This window comes from Ciconia boyciana, chromosome 1 (genome assembly GCF_034638445.1).
Source record: "Ciconia boyciana chromosome 1, ASM3463844v1, whole genome shotgun sequence".
Taxonomy (NCBI): Eukaryota; Metazoa; Chordata; class Aves; order Ciconiiformes; family Ciconiidae; genus Ciconia; species Ciconia boyciana.
In genome coordinates this window covers 82,405,362-82,420,333 of record NC_132934.1, presented here as the reverse complement: position 1 = coordinate 82,420,333, position 14,972 = coordinate 82,405,362, and the positions used below count along the sequence as shown (strand labels likewise).

Here is a 14,972-nt window from a genome sequence, read left to right as displayed (position 1 = left end):
TATTCTGCAGTTAACAAGGTCATGTCTGATCACAGTTATACCAACAGAGTAATTATTCCCTGATAAAATTCTAAGGCAAGGCTTCATTTTAAAATTATCCATGAAAGGTGGGAAGGAGGTGACATTGTACAAATCGTTTGTCAAATGTCAGTCACTAGAACATATTTCACGGAAGGGAAAACTGACTGACTTACACTTTTTTTAAGACTTGGCCTTGGCATTTTCATTTTTCATTTTAATTTCATTTTCATTTTGAAATAATAAAAATTTGGCACCAAAAAATACTGGTTTAGGAGACTTTTTAAAGCAGCATATGAGGCAAAAATCCTTTCCAGAAAGAATTTTGCCTGGACAAGGGAATCAGGACCAGTCCTGGTCGGACTTTTGCCAAACCCCTTCAGAATCATTAGTCTCCTCAAAGGATTTCCTTTATTTTCTTAATGTTACAGCACAGCCCAATCTTCCACTTTAGTTTACTGCTTTTTTTGTGATGGGAAATTGTCCTTACGCAGCAGCATCATCAGCCCTAATTTTGTAAATATCGATCTGCATAATCAAGATTTATGTTTATAAAAATATTTATACTTCCTCGTCTCTGTTAGGAGAGGAAAATTATATTTTATAATTAGGCAGTGGCAACAAACAAGATGTGTAATTGCGTTATTAGCATGTGTGATTTCAGAATAGGAAGCCCTGTGAAACTTTGCTTGGGAAAAAAATGTCCTGGGCTTGCACAGTAGGTGACTGTTAACTTGCCAGCTGTTGCCAGTCTCAAAATACCAAGACTTACCATATTAGTTCACTATGGGTCAGATTCATTCCTCAGCAGTGGACACCTAAGCGTTAGTTAAGTTTCACTGAAGTCTCTGACAGTGAAACATCAGTGATCCCTAGGCCTTTTCCATGTGATCTCCTCATGCATGAACTTCTCTTCCAGATAGGTATGCGTAAAAGCAAAGGAAGACATAAAGGAAGAACAATTAAAATATAATTAAAAGATATATAAATCTATATAAATATAATAAAAAATATAATTAAAAGAAAACAGCATTGCAGATATTTTTATTTATGTATCTGTACATATATATATATCTGTGCATGTGTTTATCCACCACAGGCAAAATCTTACCTTCACTGATTTTCACAATCACTTTACCAAAGATGCAAATTCATTAACCCAGAGAGATTAAAATATCTCCCAAAACATTTCTTTATGGCTGAATTAAATTTTATATCCTTTAATATAGCACCTAAGATTAGAGAAACGGTTCTACTTAATTGTCATCATTTAGTGCTGCACACCGAAATTATGGTTTCTATCCGTTTCTTTGATGGGGTCAGGTGTCCAGGGCATGAGTAGGGGAACATGGCAGTGCCTAGCCATGCAAGACGCCTCAAGCTTCTGCAGCTGCAACTCACGGAAGATCATGGTGGCTAATGACACTACAAAGAATACGGACAAAACCTTGGAGTAAGAGGCTATTGTTCTGCAATGTAAGAAGGCCTTACGTTATCATATTAAACAGAAGACTAAAATTTGGGATCATTTGACCCTCAGTCAGTCAGAACATTTAAACCTACACGTTCCCATCAGACAACACACTTTGCACATGGCTAGAGTTAGAAAGACATTTAAATGGTTTGCCATGGCCTCCTTAGATAATTCGTTAGTCCACTTATGGATCTGATTACCAGATTCTAGCATAACACTGGATAATAGGGACTTGATGGGGAATATACTGATTTATTCAAATCACCTGATCTGCTCACTTTCTTCAGGCACCCAGCCTTGCTAGCCATCTGACTGGCCTGAGTGAGTCAAGCAGTCAGAAAGTCTGTTAGCCCTAGCAGGAATGCTTGGGTATCCCAAACAAAATATTCAAGAATTTTAATTATTTTGAAAAGAATTAGGATTTTAACTTTTTTATCCTAGCATGCAAAATATTTGAAAACCTGATGTTTTGTATGATCTGGAAACTTCTATATATCTGTATTTCAGAGATGGCATCGATTTAAGGAAGTGAAACAGTATGAATTCCCATTGTTTTAGCATTTTAGACATAGCTAGTTTTCTACAGGTTCTTTTCTTGGCCTTAGAAAGCACTTTAGCAAGTGTCCACAGGCTTTCTTCTTGGTCTTCATAAGTGCACATAAAATACTGTCTTATCCGTAAAAATATTTCTCTTAACAAATGTAGCAAATGCTAGCACATAGCAACTTCTGTTAAAAAAAAACCAACCAGATGTAAATATGTCATATCAAACCTCACTACCAAGAAGACACATGAGAAACTGGAGGGTGCCAGCCTCTGCTGTAAAATGAGTGCATTGAAAAAAGCTACAATAGACAATAAAAAGGACATTTATTTGCTAACAAAAATGAGTGATCAATGCTTTTGATCCCACTTATGCTATTATACGGCTTTTTTCCATAAAGATCATTGGTCACTTAGAGCATCATCATCCCTGTTCTTATTTCAGCATCTAAGGTAAAAGCAGGTCCTTCACATTAAAATTCCTGGACACAGCCTCTTACGCAATAATTACACTGAGGGTCAGTCCTTTGGATGCTGCTACCTTGAATAAGCAAACTCAAGTTTGTTTAAGCTCTAGCTTAACCAAGTGAGTTTCAGAACATGGTCTGGAACCTGCATAAAAGTGGGTGCTGGTTAACCAGTGCTTACATTTGCAGTATGTGGCAATGTGTGTTACTTCTGTTCACAGGGTTTTTTGTTTGTTCATTAGAATTTAACAGTTTTGTAACTTTGGACATAAGTATTCAAAAATTCCTGTCTTTTCTGACTTTAGAGAGATGCTTTTGAAGTCTTCCTCTTAGTGAAATATCAATAACTAATAAATGTCTGTTTCAGTTAAAACATATCATTGTTAATAGGATACAGCCATTACAGTAGTTTGTGCATACCAGTGCAGGCATGGAGCCACCAACCTTAGAGAGGGGATTCATGACCAGCTTATGTGGTTTTAAATGTATGATACTCCCAAAATCATAGAATCATAGAATCATAGAATCCATAGAATCATAGAATCATAGAATCCATAGAATCATAGAATCATAGAATCATAGAATCACAGAATAGTTTGGGTTGGAAGGGACCTTTAAAGGTCATCTAGTCCAATGAGTGGGGCCCTGCAATGAGCAGGGACATCTTCAACTAGACCAGGTTGCTCAGAGCCCTGTCCAACCTGACCTTGAATGTTTCCAGGGATGGGGCATCTATCACCTCTCTGGGCAACCTGTTCCAGTGCCTCACCACCCTCATTGTAAAAAATTTCTTCCTTATATCTAGTCTGAATCTACTCTCTTTTAGTTTAAACCATTACCCTTGTCCTATTGCAACAGGCCCTGCTAAAAAGTTTGTCCCCACCTTTCTTATAAGGGTCCTTTAAGTATTGAAAGGCTGCAATAAGGTCTCCCTGGAGCCTTCCCTTCTCCAGGCTGAATAACACCAACTCTCTCAGCCCGTCTTCATAGGAGAGGTGCTCCATCCCTCAGAGGTCAGTCCTGCCCTCCCTCCACTCACAAATACTGAGAAAACAGTATTTTTGTGGGCTTATTTTTCTGCACCCTCAGCTGACAAATATGATCCACCAGGGGTGGCCAGAGCTGTAAGTATCCACTGCAAACCCCAGAGACAGACCATAACACCAGGAGCTGTGACAAAAATAGCCACTATGAATTCAGCAGAGAATAAAACACCCAAGAGCACCCTGTCCAATCACTCTGCATAGTTTGACAGGTAATTATCCCAGCTGTAAATCCGGTGAGCGCTGAGTGAACTGTGTGGGTGGCAATCCCTGAACCCCAAAGAGAGTTTTGCTTTGGCTGTATCTGCAGTCCTTTGCCATGTGTGGCCATATGAGTCCCCATTGGCAATACCTGCATCGACACCCGATGGGAGGGAGCTGCCAGACAGCATGACCACTGCTGGTGGCACTTGTCCCGTGTGCTCTCTTGTAACTTCTCAGCCTGATCTGCAAATTCACCACCAGCAGTGTGGGATGGCTTCAGGCCCAGTCAGGCCATCTGGCTCTCTTAGAGGCTTCAAATAAGTCCTGTAAGTCACTCATCAGCTTCGGGCCAGACATCTGTGTGGGGGTAACTTCACGTATAGCATTCAGCCTTCCTCTGCTGGCTGGTTCACCTTGTCACTGGGCGCCCAGAGAATATGCCTTGCCCTCAAACCTTTCAAATAAACAGTGGCTCTGTGCTTGCAGTCAGCATGTCAGACTCACGCAGGTGCAAATGGCTTCAATGTTCAAGGTTAAGCTTAATTTGCTGAGTTATCATGGGGTTGGTCAGCTTAAATTTTTTGATCTGCCCAACACAAGCAATGTGTGCTGGCTTTCCCGCTAACATTTAGTAGCTGTGTATACATGCACACTCATACCCACCACGCACAGATACAGGTTTCTTTTATTACTAAGTTGCTCTCTACTTGGACTTCAACACATTTCTGGTGACTGTTCTATCCTGGTGAAAAACATACTTCTGAAGAACTACCACAGGAGGGCTCCCACGTTTAAGCTTTTCAGATACAAACGCCTGCGCATTGGCAATACGTGCAAGGGGCTTTATTTCCCCCACTCTTCCCTTTAGCATTAGTGACGTCTAGCTCACGCAAGTCAGGGGACAAACAGTTGTACTTTGAGTCACTCATAGTGGCTTCTATGAGCAGTTAATGTACTAGGTCACACTGAAGCTTACCCTCCATGTCTTTCCCATCATATCATCATTCTCCTGACCTACAGCATTTCCCGACATTTCCAGAGTTGAACTCCTTGGGAGGTAAGTTGAATGATGTTCTTAAAGCAGTGTATGATGGAGGCCTGTAAAATGAGTTTGCCAAATTCACTTTCACTGGCCCAAGCAATTTCTCTGCCCCAGGAAAATCAAATGCCATTTCTTTATCCCCCTGGTGTCCCCATCACATAGGACTAACCATGCTGCTCACTTTGAAGCAGCCGAATGAAGCAGGAAGGAATTCCAGAAATGCCACAGCCTACTCGTCTGTTCGGTTTGTCCATAGGATAAGAGAGCTCAGCCATGTCGAAGGCTCTGGTCCAGGATCCCCACGGTAAGTGATTCGTAGAGTGATTTCATGAAACAGTTTCTTGTCCAAAGATGTAAACACTAACTACCTTCTTTGGAAAAGAAAGACCCATTTGTTTAAAGACTAGAAGACAAAAAGCAGAAAAAAGAGATGTGGAAATGTGAACTTTTGCCCGTTTGTTTTGTTTTTGTTTTTGGTTTTTTTTTTTCTTTATAAAAACTTCTAGCACATCTTAAAACTTCTAACACAAGAGCTTTTTCATTTCTTTCTCACTAAGTCAGTTTTTCTCTAGACTCAGCAAAACAAGGTCTGTTTATTAATGTGAGCTTGTCCCAAGATCTGGTTTTGCCAAGTCTTGAGCATTAGAAATCCCCTAAAAATCCTTTCCTTCTCATCCATCCTCCTAGCCTTCCTCTCCCACAACATACACAAGGCACTTCCTTCAGGTTTGCTCTGAGATCAGAGTTTCCTCAGGATGTTCAGCCTCAAAGCTTGAGAAACACTGCAACACATTAGTCACCTCCGTCACCACAGTTCCCAAATACACCAGCAAGCCAGACTTCCAGCTGATGCAATTCATCAGCATTACCCTGTCAAGTTTCACTGGAGACCTGATCCACAGCATCCACCACAGCAAATGACAACACCACGGCCACTCGCCGGCCTTATTTTGTGGGTAACTTGAGAGGCACCATGACCAAAACAAAAGTGTGGGAAATTCATCCCTTATGTTTAGGGTCATCTGAATATTAAATTTTTGCTCAGAGTCAGATACAAAAAAAAGATGGGGACGTGTATGCCTGTTATTGAGATTTTGTAGAAATGTGAACAAAATAGTATTATTCTATAGGAACATCTATTTGCCTCTTGCGTCCCTCATTACCTGGCGATAACATAAGCATGTGCACAAAAAGTCAACACAGGGATTACATACCAAATAATATTTACTTTATCATAATCATGTGTGAGAGCTCTGCATTAGATATAGTTCACCCAAGAGGAATTAATTTTTTTTTCTCGCATCTTCTCTAGATTTCCAGGTTTTGAATGACACTTGCAACAGGACAGTTTGTTCAGCAGATCTGTGATGTCATGAAGCGGGGCAGCTCCTATGCCTCATGGCACAGGCCAAAGGGTAGGGACTGTATGTGTTGCTTAAGCAGTGATGATACTCATGTTCTTCTAAGTAACAACACATTCACATTCACAGCACATGCCAAAAGATAACTCTGATGCCATGGTAAAACAGTATCTAACTTCATTGTCACCTAAATCAGTACAAGCAAAGAGTGAAATCAGGAGAAGATATATCAGGGTAAATCTAGTACGAGTGAACAGGGAATCATGTCCTTAAAAAATTCTAATCAGCTTCCTAATTGAAGCACAGCTGTGTTTTCTGCTCCTGTTTTCCTCACTGGATGTGCAAGTGAATATATTTCTAAATAATTTTCCAGAGAAGTTTTGTTTTGTTTTCCACTTTCACAGAATGGTCAAATGGATTTTCCTCAGACTTTCTCCAGAAGCCATTGGCTGAGTTCAGTGATGGAAAATTTCAGCCTAGAAAGTAGAACCTTTCAGAAACTCAGGAGCAAGGGAAAACACTGAACTTGGAGCAAAAACTGTTTTGCAGCCTTAACTACAATACTACGTCAGCTTCCATGTGGATGCTATGATACAGACATAGCATTGACTTACACATGCAATTTTTGAAGCTGAGGCAATCAGAGTTAGTTATTTTATTGACCAGTAACACAAGAAAAACAGAAGATGCACACAGCTGGGATATGCTACTGGCCTGATTTGACTCACCAGACTTTCTCAGGAAATGCTTGAGCATGTTTCATTCAGTAGGTGCAGCCGGCATGCCTGGACATAGCACACCTCTTCTGTTTGATGTGGCTTTGTAGGGCTTGCACATCCTTTGTATCACATAGGTCTGTGGGCGCTCAGGGCAAAATGAAATTGGGTGATGATGAAATGGCAAGCATACGCAGTGGCACCCTTCAAAAGTCCTCTGATACTATAAGAACACACAAATCAGGGCCCGGTGACAAACTCATTTCTCACACTTCTTAGCCCCCCTGTAACCACACGATGGCACACAGGGTGAGAAAGAGCAAGTCCAAGGCAAGAAACTTCATAAACACTCGTGGAATTTATTTCTCTGCAGGGACACCATCATTCATTTCCTGTATGAGAATCAGGAGGCATCTAGCTTGTAAGGGCAGGCAACAAAATCACTGGTAGACCTCCTAGTTGTGTGACCTAGCCTTTCTGTTTTGCTTTTCACCACCTGTGAAACACTTCTGTTGATACGTAAGACAGGGCATGCTAACATAGCCTTAGCAATTCGATTGCAGCTCACACTGAGCACCTACGCTGGTTCGTATGAAAGAACTCTTTAGACTAGTTGTGCAAGAAATAGTGCCCACAGAGTAGGAATTACTGTGTCCACCCATGCTGTGTGCTAATTATTGCTCCCTTAGAGCACCAGCAGCAGCTCAGGAGAAGCCAATTTGCTGCTGATGCAGTTTGCAGCAGGAAAAATAGCTAACCTAAACAGAAGCAACCTAAAGGTGGGCTCTGGCCTCCTCAGCGGCCAGAGCTCCTGTGCTAGCTTACAGCTGGGACCAGAAGATGCCAAGGTGCTATTTAGCCTTTCAGGTTGGTGAAGTGTTTTTGGATTCTGAGTAGACTGTGGTTATTTTTTGTAAGCTTTGATTTGCAGTGAAAAAAATTCCTCTTCGTTTTACATTAAAAAGGGCAGAATATCTAACCATTCCTTTGACAATAGGAGAGGAACTGATTCTTGCATAAAGGTTGGCATAAATACTCAGAGAAGAGAAAATGTATGTTGCTACTGTAGCTGCGTGTGGTTGCTCTTTCCTTCTCGTTTCCATTAGAGGGTGCTCTTGTCTCAAAAATTCCCCAACCGAGGCTTTCTGCCATCAAAGAGTTGCCTTTAAAGCAGGTCTTCAAGTTAGGTGGTCCAGTCCAGTTACTAAATGCTAAGCAAGGTAGGAGACAGCATGATTAAACAAGATAGCATTACTTATTTTCCCTGCTGTACAAGTCAGGAGCACTGCAGACATTAAAGATCAAGAGGCAGCAGCTGTGTAGAAACTGTTCTCCTTGGAGTCTCTCATTACACAGACCCTGCACAGAGCCTCACCAACAAGCTAAAACCACTTTTCACAGTTTCGTTCTTTCTCTCTTTTAAAAGGGAAGAGGCAAAAGGGCTGTTTACATTTGCATTTTAAAGTGCATTTAAACAAAAGCCTTCCACTTTGAACAGAAGATTGGAAAGAAGCTGAATCTGATATTTATAAGACTTTACAAGTAGGTGCATTTTAAACAATGCAAATAAAGAACAAACAAGCACAGGATAGGTTTTTCTGCTGTCACATTGGCAACGGTGACTCAATGCAAGCTATTCTCTGCTGGAAGAGGAGACACTTGATCTCTGCAGCTGTCCCTCCCGATAGCCCACATACGATAGCCTCCTTCCCACAGAACCTTCCATCTAGAAGGCATCACAACATTACTTGGGGGAGATGTTGGTGCTTCGCAAAAGACACAACACAGCCACTTGGTACAATGCTTCCTGTGGTGACTCATTTCCATTCCTTTCTTCACTTCCATTCTTCCCATCACTTTCTGTAGGTCATGAGATTTGCCCTCAACAGCCGGCCTCAATAGCTGGCCTTCCTCTTCCCCAGCACCTGGTGTCACAAGGCCTGTAGCACAGCTCCATCCTGACAGTTCGTATGGATGCATTTTTTAAGTGCTCAGACTTGAATGATTTTAAGAGAAGATGGTGACAATAACAACAGGTTCCTGGAAGTATGGTGTTGGCTAAGCACTGTCAATATTTGAGAATCTTACAGCTAAACATGTCTGTGTTTGCCTCAGAGAAGAGGCAGTTGACCCTTCAGGCACTGGGGAAGGCTTCCCCCCGCCAAGATCCAGCTGCAGACTAAGGAGAAACAAAACTCTCCCACCGCTTCAGTTGCAGGCTGCTGCATTTACAACTGACACTCCTGGCTATGATTTCTACTAGCGTTTAGCAGCAGCTGTGCCCCCAGCTGGGAGCTTTCACTTTCTATTTTTAAAATCAGTGAAATCAGGAGCATATGGGGCCTATAATTTACCATGTATTCTTAATAATAAAATCCACTCAGCAGCGTATCAGACTGTAATTCTACCCTGGAGATGCTTTGCTCCCTAGGAAATCCTTTATCAGGGCTTAATATACCTGATTATATTGGGTATGTGACATTCTCCGCAATTTGCTATCATTAAAGTGTGCAGTATATCACACAAAAGCCTATGCCATTCAGTGTTTGTTCCCCAGGATCAGGCTCAGAAGCAAATAAGTGACAATAGCTTCTCACTTCAGTGCAAAATTGGACATTGTGCATGACAGCCAGTTACCTCCAAGATACCTTCTTATTCCTCTGTTATGACGATAGTTAGTGAATACAATATATTTGGATTCATAGCACATTTGTACATGTAAGTGGTTTGCGCATTTAAGTGCATATATATTTTAAGCAAAGCTGTATTTTCAGGAGGCAACTATTTCCAGCTAGAAGACAAAACTAAATAGGAGAATTAGGAAGAGGAAGAATTTAAGTAGTATGTGGCTGGGGGTGAGACGAAAACTGAGATGGATGGCAAAGGAATAATGTAGGTGATATAATTTTTGCTTGGCATAAACAAGAAAACAAGTCTTTGTGAATTACAGAGTCAATCATATTGTTCTGTTTTTTCCCTTGCCCCTTAAACCAAGACCACTTTTCTTCATTTCAGAGAGGGCTACAGCCTAATCTGGATGTCCATCAGAACTAGGCCTACTCCTGACAGGCTGCTCTAATCTTTGCATTGAAAAGTTTTGGGATATTTTTTTGTTGAAGTCAGGAGAGTTATACTGATGTATAGCTGGTAAGAAATGCTAAAATGGCAAATGACACAGGTCTTGAAAGAAACATGGCAGTTTCACAAATGTGCTTTTCAAGCACCTTTACATCAGCAGGTAAGCAACTAACTATACAGCAACCCTTCTGGTGTAAAGATTTTATTTTTTGCCGAAGGACCTTTTTATGTCAATCGCCTTCCATGTGTGAGCCTAAGAGGCCACCCAGAGCTTTCTACATTCTGTCCCATGGATGCTTAGAAGGCCTAAGTAGGCTTATGACATTCTTTTTATGAGTGATCTCTGACTTTCAAAGAGTACCCATTTCTCATTCGTTTAACCTTATGATCTGGTGGAATCAGGTAACCCTTCAAGGTTTCCTTCAGGGACTATCCATCCTCCTCTGAAGTGCCAACACAGAGGAAACACATGTCCCTGAGAGGCCCCTGAACTGCGAAAGCACCAGCCCTTGCACAGGCTTTTCTGGCATTCTCTCTATGTTTGCCATTGGACTAAGCCGTCAGCCTAACAGGCTTTCCTCTTCCTGGAGATATTATGTAAATTAAAACCTGGTCAGGTCTCCATCACTGGTGTACCTGATGATGGCCTTATTATCACCAATAAAATGAAGCTCAGCTACAGTTGGTGGTGATCTACTTTAATGACCAATGACATTTATATTAAGTTTCTCAGTAGTGTTTATATTACACTACTACACTATATTATAATTGTTGTTGTTGCTGCCTGGGATGGAGAGTGGAGAAAGGGGTAGAAAAATCCTGCCTGCCTACCTGTGTGGAAGTTGTTACTTGTCATATCCCATTTATAATTTCACATACTACATTGCAGGTGACAAGAATAAATGTTCAGAATGATCATTCTAGGGCCTTAAAATCTAAGGATCTGTGAAATGATCTCTTTGACTTAGCGGCTTGAGGATGAATGAGATGGGCAATGAGTTCTGTTCTCCGGACTAGGACGTCCTGGCAGGACAGACGGGGGAAGCTTGCTGAGCTGCTGCCTAGCTCATAGGTATAAAGAGAAGCCAGCATCTAAGACAAAAAAGCCAGCACCTTTCAACAGCTCTAAATTCATGTGAAATAAAATGATGTCAAATAGAAAAACATGGATCCTGTTGGCAAACATCAGGAATGGAACAAAACCAATGAGAACAATGTGGACAAAGCTACTGAGCTGAACACCCCTAGACCTTGGAGCCAGAATTGTTTTCCTAGTGCAATCTTCCTTGCTGTGAAGCTTCTATGAATGCAATTGCTGGCTCGTTTAACCCAAAGGCTAACTGGTGTGAAATAAACAAATCCTCACAGCATCATATTTCGCCCTGCTCAGTCATCAAGTTCTGTTTGTGGCTTATTCACGTCTCCTCTCAAGCCTTTTCTGACTTCATTGTCTTGGTTTTTTGTTAGTGGTTTTACCTTTCATACTCAGCCAGTTATCTGTAAAACTCACAACTAATAACTATCACTGTTTAGGGCAACACCTATTTACAAGGGCAGTGCTAATCATCCACAGCCATCTCATCAGCTGAACTTAGTAAACAAGGCTCTGAAGAACCAAACAAATGCCTTAGCTTTTAGATCATTAGACTGTTCTCCTCTAGCACTATCTATCTGATGTAGACACAATTGACTCACTTAAAAGACCGAACTGGAAACTGAAAAGTAGCTTTGCTAATGATGTCCCATACTTGAACCTGCTTTGGCAGTGGGATAGATAGGATTACTTAATAGGGCTTTTCCATCTCTGGTTTCTAAACTCCCTATTGATTTCAGGAAATGGTGAGTCAATAGGTTAGCAGATACTTATGTTTGTCTGTTTTGCTGGCTCCTTTATTTACTCTATAGCTCTTGGTTACTCTGGGAATAAAAGAAAACCCCAAAACATATGATGCAAGTAGGGAGACACAGAGGTCAAAACCAAATGAGGTTAAATAAAAATTCCTTATGACACGGTTCAGAAGGTAATGACTGCTGAGCTGCTCTTCAGGTTGTCTGGGGGATCTGGCTCAAAAATTATTTCTTCTTCCTCAACCAGACACATGGTTCAGAAACAGAGTTTTCATCCATGTCAAACGCCTTCCATATCAGGACAGTAAACTGACTGGCTTTCAGACCACAAAGGCAGTGTCCCACCCAGCTGGACATGCATGAGGATTGCCTGATTTTTATCAGTTAGGACAGGAAAGTGAAGGATTAGCAGATGGAGTAAGAGCTAGTCAAAGTCCTGGGATAGTTTGTGTACAGAAATACACACAACTTTGCCAATGTATGAGAAGCTTTCTTGTGATGTTTGAAGCCTGAAGCTTTCCTACACAGAGGTTACCAACTGGTTTCATTTCTCTGACAAACACAAACTTACTAGGAGCTAAGAAGAAAGTAACCTAGTTACTTTCACTTTTTGACCTGAGGTGGAAGTTCAGCTCATGTTCCTGGCATTGAATCAGTCTCAAAGCAGCCATCTTCTGTGTCACATTTATAGTGATGTTCCAAGAATAAAAAAAAGACAAAAGAGCCCATCCATCTCATAAAACATGAGCTTGAGGTGATTAAACACTCTGGTAAAAAAAAAAATAAAATATTATTTGAGGTTGAATATTGGGACAGAGGCTTCCAAACGTCAGAATTGCTGGTACAAAAGAAAGAAGCTGGACCAATCCACCCCTTTCTTATCTCCTCTTATGCCAGGAGAGGCTACCGGTCTGATGAAGCAGTGGAAGGGCAGAGGTATTGAAGAGACTCTTAGCAAAACTGTGAATGTGGATGTCTGCAGCAGGCAAGGCAGCACAAGGCAGAAGGCGCCAAGCTGCTCCTGTCAACTGGCACATCCACATGGTACAAAGCCTTTCTGTGATACTAGATCAGGTCCAGAAGTACAGCTCAGCAGCCTTACCTCTCCTGCTCGTTCCATGGCGCGGTGAAAATAAACCCATTGTACCACTGAAGCTGAAATGCTGAGCCATTATTTTTCTTTCATAATGTCCGTTTCCAAGCTGGCTATGTTTCTGTGCCAGGGATAATGTGGGTAACATTCACTGTGAAACACTGGCAGCGGGTGGTTTTCTAGGAGGCTTCTCTGCTCATTGGCAAAGAGAAAATACCTCCTTCACACCACCACACATGCCCTACCAGAGGAACAAAGAACAGAGCAGTGCCTTCTCCAGACATACACTTGCCAGGTCAGTCCTTTAAAGGGCTTGCAAGTCCCCAGGAGCACTCGAAGCACTGCCTTGAAAACCATACATTTCCTAGCTTACAAGACGCATCCATGCATGGATTTGCAGTCCTCCCACCAAGACTGTGTGCCAGCAGCGTCTTCTGAGCCCCCATCCCAGGAGGAAACTGCTCCTGGGCTGCATGTCCAACAAAAGCCCCAAACTACACAGCGTGACCTCACCAGGGAGCACCGACAATGTCACTGACTGGTTGTAAACTGTGAAACTGGAAAGCAATATCCTTCTTTCTCCACATTACTGCTTCCACCTCTGCCTCTGACTGTGGTATCATCTGCTCAGAAACCGGTCAGGGGAGCTCCGCAAAATAGAGCTCTGCCTCTCACAACAGAGGCTGAGGAGGGAGGGAGATACTCTGCGTTAAGCCTGTTTAGAAAGATTAGAGAGTAAGGAATACTAGGATATTTTGTTTCCCACCTCCCTTTGTGCAAGTAAATGAGGTCTAAACGGCTCCTGAGAGGAGACAGAAGACCTCAAGTTAAGCACTTTCCAGAAACTAAGGAAGCAAGCCGCCTACCCACTCCCCTTCCCAAGTCTGCCTGTTAATGTAAATTTTCAGGAATTATCCTTTTAAGAGATAAAGGGGAGAGAAGGAACAGAGAATATGATTGTGCCTTGCAGCCAATTTGAGAGGGGAGCCGAGCTGGGTTTGGCATAATGCCAATTTGCTGGCTCAAATTTCACCTGTAAAAGCCCTGTAGACATTAAAAAAGCATTCATTATCCACCCAGACACAAAAAACTCATTATGCTCTATTTTTCTAATCCTGCTAACTATGCATGAACTGTTCCTGCTGAAGGACAGTATTACTTGCTTCCTTCAGATTACTTGCCGATCACAGCCACTCATGGGGTTTTGTTTTTAATGAGACGGAAGGTTCTTTGACTGGACTTCTCCCTAATGACTATGGACCTACATGTGTGGATTTCTGGTTCCTCTTTAAAGGGCTCAGCTACAAGCATGAGCCCAAGGCCTGCTCATCTCTCCCACTTCTTGGGACATTCACACGCAACAGCCAAGCGACTTGTTGCTTATAGCCGTGTGAGTTCAACTAGAATCCAGCAGCCCCTGAGTGAGGCATTTTCCACCATTTCTCTGTATAACAAACCTTGTGCTGACTATCAAAGGATACTAAATTTCTTCCATAATATATTTAGGCATTTTTGTACAAATTTGCTTTCTGCATGCTACAGAAAGGTCTACCTTGAATTTATTGATGAATGTAGACATCCCTATTAAAAGGCTTGGCTGAACCCTATAATTAGATTTATTTCAGTTCTACACTTACTTTTATTAGCACTTTGGCTTCAAGAGGAAATGTGTTGTAGCTACCCTTAGCCATGACATCACAGCTGCTAGCTCAGCAATAACCTCTAAGCACCACAGTTAGCGCTTTTCCCTAAGCGAAGGCAACTGTTGTATCTGGTGGTCAGATGCTAAGATGAACTTTGGCAGTGAATTAGCAGGCTGCACCGCACAGGTGCTACACTGGGTGTGCTCTCGGACAGTTAGTTACCGGCTGAAACCAGGATCCTGGCGATCTGAAGACAGCAAGTTCACCAGATTACCCGAAGGAGTGCGTACACAGGACCTTGTCTCAGCTAACACCTGGCTTTATTTCAGTCAGATGACTAGTAAGACATTTCCACCCAAGATACGCTATTGCAAAATGCCACCAGTTGTTCTGTGGCTGCTGTGTAAAACCCTTACACCAGAGCCACACTAATAGGAGAGGA

At 42.0% G+C, this 14,972-nt stretch overlaps 1 long non-coding RNA gene across 2 annotated transcripts; it reads left to right on the top strand.

The window, feature by feature from the left end:
* Positions 1-4,704: 4,704 nt before the first annotated feature.
* Positions 4,705-12,938, top strand: LOC140646451 (uncharacterized). 2 transcript variants are annotated; one of them, XR_012040438.1, is made up of 3 exons: positions 4,705-4,806; positions 4,954-5,095; positions 12,692-12,938. It is a non-coding gene; the product is annotated as an uncharacterized lncRNA (long non-coding RNA). The 2 variants fall into 2 exon arrangements; XR_012040442.1 differs by lacking the exon at positions 12,692-12,938 and adding an exon at positions 6,104-6,207.
* Positions 12,939-14,972: the final 2,034 nt, after the last annotated feature.